This window comes from Zingiber officinale, chromosome 4A (assembly GCF_018446385.1).
Source record: "Zingiber officinale cultivar Zhangliang chromosome 4A, Zo_v1.1, whole genome shotgun sequence".
Lineage (NCBI taxonomy): Eukaryota > Viridiplantae > Streptophyta > Magnoliopsida > Zingiberales > Zingiberaceae > Zingiber > Zingiber officinale.
Genome location: NC_055992.1, coordinates 145,586,022 through 145,594,785, shown reverse-complemented (window position 1 = coordinate 145,594,785; position 8,764 = coordinate 145,586,022). Strand labels below are relative to the sequence as shown.

Sequence of the window (8,764 nt, the reverse complement as noted above, 5' to 3'; positions counted from 1 at the left end):
ATTAACCATCAGAAAATACTAACAACAGATATAGAATGTATAAATGCTGAACGGTAAATTAAAGCACATACCTCAAGTGAAAAGATGGGGTATCGAGCTCGGATCGTATCCTCGAGCTCCTAGTTAGCCTCCTCATCCGAATGATACTGTCATCTGACTTTAACCAGTCGGATAGTCTTGTTCCACAACTGATGCTCTTTCCGGTCTAAAATCTGTACCGGAATCTCCTCATAAGTGACGTCAGGCTGAACGACGCTGTGATATCTGTCAGTACATGTGTTGAGTCGGATATATACCTCATCAGCATAGACATATGGAATACGTCGTGAACACCCGCCAAAGCTGGTGGTAGCACTAAACAATAAGCTACCGCTCCAACCCTTCCCAAGATTTGGAAAGGTCCAAAGTATCGAGGAGCTAGCTTGCCTCTGAGGCCAAATTTCTTCACCCCTTTCGTGGGTGAAACCCGCAGAAATACATGATCACCAATAGAGAACTCCAAAAGTCTCCGTCTCCGATCAGTATAACTCTTCTGGCGGTCCTGCGCCTCTGACATCCTCCGTCTGATAATATGGATCATCTTTGCCTCATGCGGAGCTCTATGAGGTCCCGACAACTGGGCCTGAGGTCCTGACAACTGGGCCTCCCCAACCTCATCCAGAGGGTGGGTGTCCGACAAGGCCTACCATACAACACTTCAACGGTGGCATTAGGATAGTCGAATGCAACCCGTTGTTGTAGGCGAACTCTACCAATGGCCAATGATCCGCCCAACTGCCTCCAAAATCCAATACACAAGCCTCAACAAGTCCTCTAGAGTCTAAATGGTCCACTCTACTGTCCATCTGTCTGCGAATGGAAAGTTATACTGAAACAGAGCTGCGTGCCCAAGGCCTGTTGCAGACTCTGTCAAAAAAAATGAGACGTGAACCGGGAGTCCCTATTCGAAATAATAGTCAATGAGACACCCCGTGATTTGATGATCTCCCGGCAAAACAGATCTACCAATCGATCGAGGGAATCAGTCCTCCGGATCGCTAAGAAGTGCGCGGATTTGGTTAATTGATCAACGATTACCCAAATCGCGTCATGGTCTCGTCATGTCCTCGGCAAACTCACCACAAAGTCCATAGTAATATGTTCCCATTTCCACTCGGGAATAGGAATCCGCTGAAATAAACCGGCAGGTTTCTGGTGCTCAGCCTTCACTTGCTGACAGACAAGACATCTAACTACAAAATTCTGCGATGTCTTTCATCATACCGTTCCACCAATAAGAACGTCTCAAATCTCGGTACATACGGGTACCGCCTGGGTGGATCGCAAATCGAGAGTGATGAGTCTCCTGAAGTAGCTCCTGTAAGACCGGATGAGACTGAGGTACGCACAATCTGCCTCGGGAGTATATAATACTCTCCTCGTCTCATGTGAACTCGGTCTGCTGCCCGGAGCTATCTAGCTGCTAATAAATTGCAAATGCTGATCACCAACCTGGGTCTCTCGGATCCTCGTCCTGATCAACGACTGAGCAACTATGGTAACAAGAATACTCTATTCTGTCTGTCCCTGCTCCTCAAGGTCTAACTCGGAGAAACCCTGAATCAAGTCTGTGACCACAACTTGGTGGTAAGCTACAGTCCCTCTATACTTCCGGCTAAGTGCATCGGCAACCACATTAGCTCTCTCTGGGTGATAGCTAATGGTACAATTCGTAATCTTTCAAGAATTTCATCCTTCTCTTCAGTCAGAGATTAAGTTTCTTTCTAAGTGAACAACTATTTGAGACTCTTATGACCAGTGAGAATCTCAAATGTAATACCGAACAGATGCTGCTGCCAAATCTTCAAGGAAAAATAATGGCGGTCAGCCACAAGTTATGTACTGGGTAGTTCTCCTCATGCTCCTTCAACTGCCGAGAAGCATAGGAGACTACTCTATCGTGCTACATCAGAACAGCGCTCAAACCCTGAGTAGATGCGTCGGTGTAGAGGACATATCCGTCCTCTCCCGAAGGTAAAACCAAAATCGGAGCCGACACTAATCTCCGCTTCAGCTCCTGGAAGCTGGTCTCGTAGTCCTCTGACCACATGAACTTCACGCCTTTCCTGGTAAGACGTGTCAGCGGCATAGCAATACGCGAGAAGCCCTCGACAAAACGTCGGTAATATCCGGCCAATCCCAGAAAACTGCGGATCTCCTGAGCTGACTTCGGCTGCCCCCAACGGTAACAACCTCTATCTCCTGTGGAACCATGGTATACTCCTACCGGTGACCGTGTGTCCCAAACATCATCACAAAAGACAATCCAAATCAGCACTACTGATAATCACATATACATGTTCTCGTCGAAACATCTTTAGATCTATGCAAAGGTAGTGTACATGGCTCACATCAGATCCGTAATAAATCACAACATCGTCAACAAAGACAATGGAAACCGATCCAAACATTCTAGGGATACCCAAATCATCGAGTCCATGATAACATCTAGGGCACCGCAAGCACTAATGGTAAAACCAAGACACATAATGTCTGTATCACAGACATTCCTAACAATAAGATCCTCAACAATACACAGATCTAATCACCAACGATATATAATCACCAAAGAATAGAACCTCCAGTGTGAGAGCAATGCTCTATCACACGAAATACCACATATGTGGGAGCAACGCTTTACCACAAGAAATCCTCCATATGTGGGAGCAACGCTCCACCACAAATAATCCAAAATATGTATCCACAATAAATATAGGAGCAATGCTCCGCTACAAACAATCCGCAATATGTAGGAGCAACGTTCCACTACAAAACAACCCCTAAATATGTGGGAATCCAGAATATGTGGAAGCTACGCTCTACCACAACAATACATAAGTGCCCAAAGCACCTAACTATCTAGCTAGAGACTGCCTGAGGTCACTCTATCACAGATCACTGTGTGCAGTCAAGGGTATAACACCCTAATAAGCAAATCAAATCCATAGTCAAGTGTATCATCATCCTAGTGGGTCGGTCACCCACTAATAGGAGAATAAATTGACAGGGTAATACAACTAATAACATAATGTAGACACTTACACTCTACATTCAACATAGGTAGAATCATCATGATACTACCAACAATGCACCTGGCACACGTGCACACACAACATAGGTATGATCGACATACACAACATAGGTATGATCGACATAAACATCCAATTAATACACACCAAACACACTCATAGCACAGGTATAAATCAGTGTAATACCTCCAACATTACCTACCAAACTCGTGTGTATATATCAACATAGATATAATCGACAATACACTTCAAACAACCTCACATGGTATATATACACCTATGCCAAAAGTTTAATCAACGTAATACTTCCAAACAAGCCTAATAGACACAAGTGCATCCAAAAATCAAATATAATCAATAAGATACCTCAAATATTACACCGAATACATCTGCACATATCACAACTCCGATGTAGTCGACAAGATACTTCCAACATGACATTCACACTCATGTGCACATACCACGACACAGATTTAAATCGATAAGATACCTCCAATATGTCAATCAAGCACGTACAGCTAACTAAATAGCTATAATCCACAAGAAACCTACAATAACCATATCTAGATGGGAATACCCTCACTATCCACAAATGAACTATCCATCATGGAACTCCTTCAACTTATAACAATCATATGTACACTTCATATATATGCATAATCAGCATATTTAATCCAATTTATCACACAAACCCTATGTCATCTTATAAGTTATCCAATTAGGTACATGCAGTCTAAAATTAAAGTACCCATACTGACCAAATCGTCAATAGTATATGGCTAATTCAATCCTTTCCCACGTCAGTATAAGCTAAGTACTCGATGTGCTCAAGATATCCAACTAAGCACGAATAACCCAAGATTCAAACATCTAAAAGTAAAGTAGGTCAATCCCCTACTGATCGGATCAACAAAACTAATCGGTCATCTACTAACTAATCAAGAATAAATAAAGTCTCTACAAGCATCTAAGGTAAATCGATCACGACTACCTAAGTCAACAAACGTCAATCTATCTTCTACTGACCGATCTAACAAGAGTAAATCAATTATCTACGGATGAAATTAACTAAGATAACATGGTATACTACTGGCTAGGTCATCATAAAGATATAAATACTATCCACTACCCAGCTAATAAAAGCAGAGGCCGGTATGTGCCTCAATCTGCTAACCAACTGGTAATAACATAAGCTAAAAAAAACTACTGGTGTATGATATGATAAATCACCAGAAACTGTAACCCTTAATCTCTATTAAGGTCAATCAAGATCAGTGGCTAACCTAATACATAAAATACATGCTATATCAACTAGACAGGTACCAGTAAAGAGTGCTAATACAGGTCATAAACAGTAATAGTCAACAGTGCATATACTAACAAAAATGTAGGATAACAGTATACCAACATACCTCCTATAGCTTGGAGATGCCCTGCTGCTGCCAGGTCCCAAAATTCAAAAAGTCACATCGAGAAGACAAAATCACGAAATCCGAAACATCGAAAATAAGACTCATAAGCCGAGCTCTGATACCAAATAAATTGGTATCAGATAAATCTAGAAAATCTAGAACACATAGCAAGTATCGCATACCTGCTCTGATACCACTAAATTGTCACGCCCCGGAGGAGTCCCTGTCCGAAGAAATTTCGGCAGCACCTCCCCTGTACGACGGACAATCTGAAACTTTCTACATACACAATATACATCAGCCACAGGCGGCTGGAATATACACACAACCATGCAGTTAATAATCTCAGCCTACACGGCTGGACAAATATATCCACAACCACGCAGTTATATATATATTTCTATCAGCCCACTCGGCTGAAACCAAAAACCAACACAGCGAAAAAATACATAAAGACAAGTCCATACAGCGAAAAACACACTGCTAGCCGGCTAGGCTTACACTACACAACAACACAACACCCCGGAAACAAAATCGGAACACACAAAGCCAAATACATACATCTCATATACCAAGATAAAATAACAATAAAACAGAGGTATGTCTTCTGATGTGACGTGGGGACCAGCAGACAGGATGCTCCAAGCGACACCATAAATAACCTGGTACCTGAAAAGATAGTGTCAACGGGGGTGAGTTCAACAACTCAGCGAATACCAATGGACATGAGTAATAAGATATATCTAACAGCAACAAACATGGAATACAGCTTCCTAATCATATATAGGGAATATGCAAAACTGAAAGGTAACTGAGGAAGCTGTACTCACCAGGAACTCCTATCCAGACAAAAGGGTCGTCAAACTGAAAGTGTCAATAATCCTGTATGCAGGTCAAAAGTATGCATCCAACCAAAATGCAGCAACCAAATGCAGCAAACACAATCATAAGAATATAAATGCATCAATGCATATGATGCTAATGATGCGTCCTGGTCACCTCTGACGCCAGTCAGTCATCTCACACACAAATGGTGAGACCGAGTGGGTAGGGCTGTGACAACCATGCACTCTGTCGTCACTACTCCTGATGAGTGACCGAGTGGACGGGATGCTGTCGGAGTACTCCTGTCTTGTGACCCCAAATCATAAATGGGGGAGCTCATCTCCGGTACACGATGACGGGGAGGTATCTCTGCCGGCCACCACTGAGTCACCCGACCAACGGAGCCAAACAGAGTCCACCGTCTGCCGGCTACTACGCTGCTACACTAAATGCCGGCGGAGCCAAACAGATCGCTACCCATGAGCGGACCAACGGAGCTAAACAAAGAACCGCCACCCACTGTCTGATATACCACTAATCCATGAGTGGTGGTGTGTATAGATACCGATGTGCTCAACTATAGTGGAGCCGATAATCGCAAGAAGATGCAATCATGATGCATGACACTAAGCATAGTCATAAACCGATCAAGATAACCATATCCATATATGTATAATATGGGTACCACAAGATCGGTAGGTCAAATCCACGAATCTAGGGTATACAGATCCTCTATGGTATAACAACCTAGATCCTAAACATATCCTCCTTCCATAACATATGTACCAACAATATACATAGATCAAAGAATCAGAGTCTAGGTACACGAATCATATATGATATACAAATAGAGGTACACAAGCCAGGTATGGTATAAAAACCTAGGTATCAGATAATCTAGATACACCTGCCAGAAATAAAATTCAGAACCTAGTTCTAACCTCAGTAGAGCATGGTATGTCACTTACTCTAGGAACTAAGGTACTCATGGTAATAAAGTACTCATGACAATAAGATACTCATGGTAACAAATCACGAGATATAAGCACGGATACATAACAAGCGACAAACCTAACATGCTATGGATATCAAACAGTGACATACCAAAGACAAACATGTTCATTGCTTGCAGCTATAAAGTACTATGCATATCCAAATGACGATATCATAAAAGATAAGTCAAGAGGTACCCGCCTTTATCTGTAGTCCGTACCAAACAATCCTCACGTCAGAAACAATCGTCCCGTAATCAGGGTCCTGCATACACATTCAATTTAGCTACTCTAACAAGTATCATTTAGGTAAACTGAATATCAGGACCGAATAAATATACCTATTCCCTTTCCAATTAAGGAAATTTAAATTGAATCAATCCAAAATGGTCATCTGAACTTCAATTATTATAACCCAAGAACAATCTCAACTATCGAATATAATTTATCTACAACAAAAATTATCATACCTAACAAATATCAAATTCGAAACATGACTACAATTTATCATCTATAATAACATAACATACCTAAATCACCCTATAACCAAATTAGTTATGTATCAATTCATACCTAGAGCATGTATCAAAAGTGTGCCAACTCACTCCATAAACCAAGCACTTACCTTACTGCTGCAGGATGGGGTTACTGCCGAAATCAAAAACACCCCACAATATATAAAACCTCACCAATCCGTGACCTAGATTAGCAGTAAAGAAGAACATGAACTGCGATCTAGCCACAGCCCTAATTCCACAGCTAGGTATGACCCTTACCTTCAAGATTCGGCTAGGGCAGAGAAAATATGGGTCGGCACTAGGGCTGAGGAGCGGCAACAAGTGGCAGCGTCGGCTGTGGTGAAAACAGGAGTGCTAGGGCAGAGGCGACAGCGCTGCTCTGGTCCAGTGAGGCAGCGGCTTCGGCAGGGCTCAGTGGCGGCCGGCTGTCGGCTGTGGTGGCGGCGCGAGGTGGCTTGGGCAGAGGCCCCTGTGTGGGGCTCGGGAGGAAGAGGGAAATCCATTCTGCCGGAAATGGCTAAGGCACAGGGGGTGCGGCGCTGGCTCCGTGTGTCGTCGACGGCTAGGGCACCGAGACAGAGAAGAAGTGAGGAGATGGGTCGGCGGCGGTGCTAGGGCACGACGACGGCGATGTCGGGCAGAAGGGTGCGTCGCAAGGAATGATGAGAAGAGAAGGGAGGCGGCTGGTATCGACGCAGAGGAAGAAACCGCTGACACCGGCGGTTAGGGCTTTTGGCGTCGGGTTCGGGAGTGAGGGAGAAGAGAGGTGCGGGTGAGGGCTCGGGGAAAAGAATAAGAGAGAAAAAAAAAAGAAAAAAAAACAAAGGAAAAAGAAAAGAAAAAGAAAATAAATCTTTTCCTTATTAAAACAGGGTAGCCTAAACAGGTTTTTCCGGGTCTCGTTTTTATCCCCGTGAACTCGTCCATACGAGCTCCGAAAAATTTCCAAAAATTTCAAAAAAATTCCCTCATTAATATTGGCATGTTTTCGGTATTTTACAGAATTTCTGAATTTATTTTCGAATTTTGAATTTTTGAATTTATTATTTAATTTCGAATTTTGAATTTCTGAATTTAATATTTAATTTCGAATTTTGAAGGTTAATTTTGAATAATTTTTTTTTTAATTTAAATTTTTAATATCGTTTTTCTTTTTGCTCCCCCTGGATTATGGCCTCGATATGGTCTATCGAGGTAGTGTATTTGATCCTTCGGGACCCAGTATTGACTAAGTCCAACTTGATTGATCAATTTGGACTTGGGGACCCATGCTTGGACTGAGTTACTACTTTGTTTGTATATTAAGGATAAGTAAGATTTATATTTACTTTTATATCCCAGCCCAGTTCTATTGTAAATGGCCCTTTGTGTCCCAAGAATTAAGTCCAAGTTCTTGGAGCCCAAAGAAAACCGTTCTAAGGTAGTTTTAAATCTTTAACCTGATTTTTTAGACTTGAATTTTCTTCCTCAAGTTTATGAACTTGAGTTGGAAATTCAGTCTGACTCTGGTCAGGTAAGGGTTTAGTGTCAGCCACTTCTTTAAGGACAGTTATTTCCTTTAGAAGTGACTTAACTTTCAGGTTTGACTTAGCTAATTTGCGCAATAAATAACTAACTAAAATGTTTAACCGGGAGATACTTACAGCGGGGTCTGGTCCTTCGGAAACGGATACGGATCCGTGGCTTTGCTCGGACTCCGCCTCAGACTCGCTCTCGCTTCCGGATTCGACGATTTGGTCCCGGGCCATTAATGCGAGTAGACTCGTCTGTTCGAGCTCGTCGTCGTCGTCCTCCGATGAAGATTCGTCCCATGTTGCCTTAAGGACCTTTTTCTTTCTTTGCTTTTTGACCTCCTTCAGGTTAGGGCAGTTGGATTTGATGTGCCCCTTTTGGTTGCACCCGTAGCATGTAACTTCAAACTTCATCTTTGAGTTCTGTGTCCCTTCCTT

At 42.6% G+C, this 8,764-nt stretch overlaps 1 long non-coding RNA gene across 1 annotated transcript; it reads right to left on the bottom strand.

The window, feature by feature from the left end:
* Nucleotides 1-5,092: 5,092 nt before the first annotated feature.
* On the bottom strand, nt 5,093-7,125 carry LOC121973753. The gene is made up of 3 exons (XR_006109745.1): nt 7,074-7,125; nt 6,923-6,997; nt 5,093-5,149 (listed from the first exon to the last, which is right to left on the bottom strand). It is a non-coding gene; the product is annotated as an uncharacterized LOC121973753 (long non-coding RNA).
* Nucleotides 7,126-8,764: the final 1,639 nt, after the last annotated feature.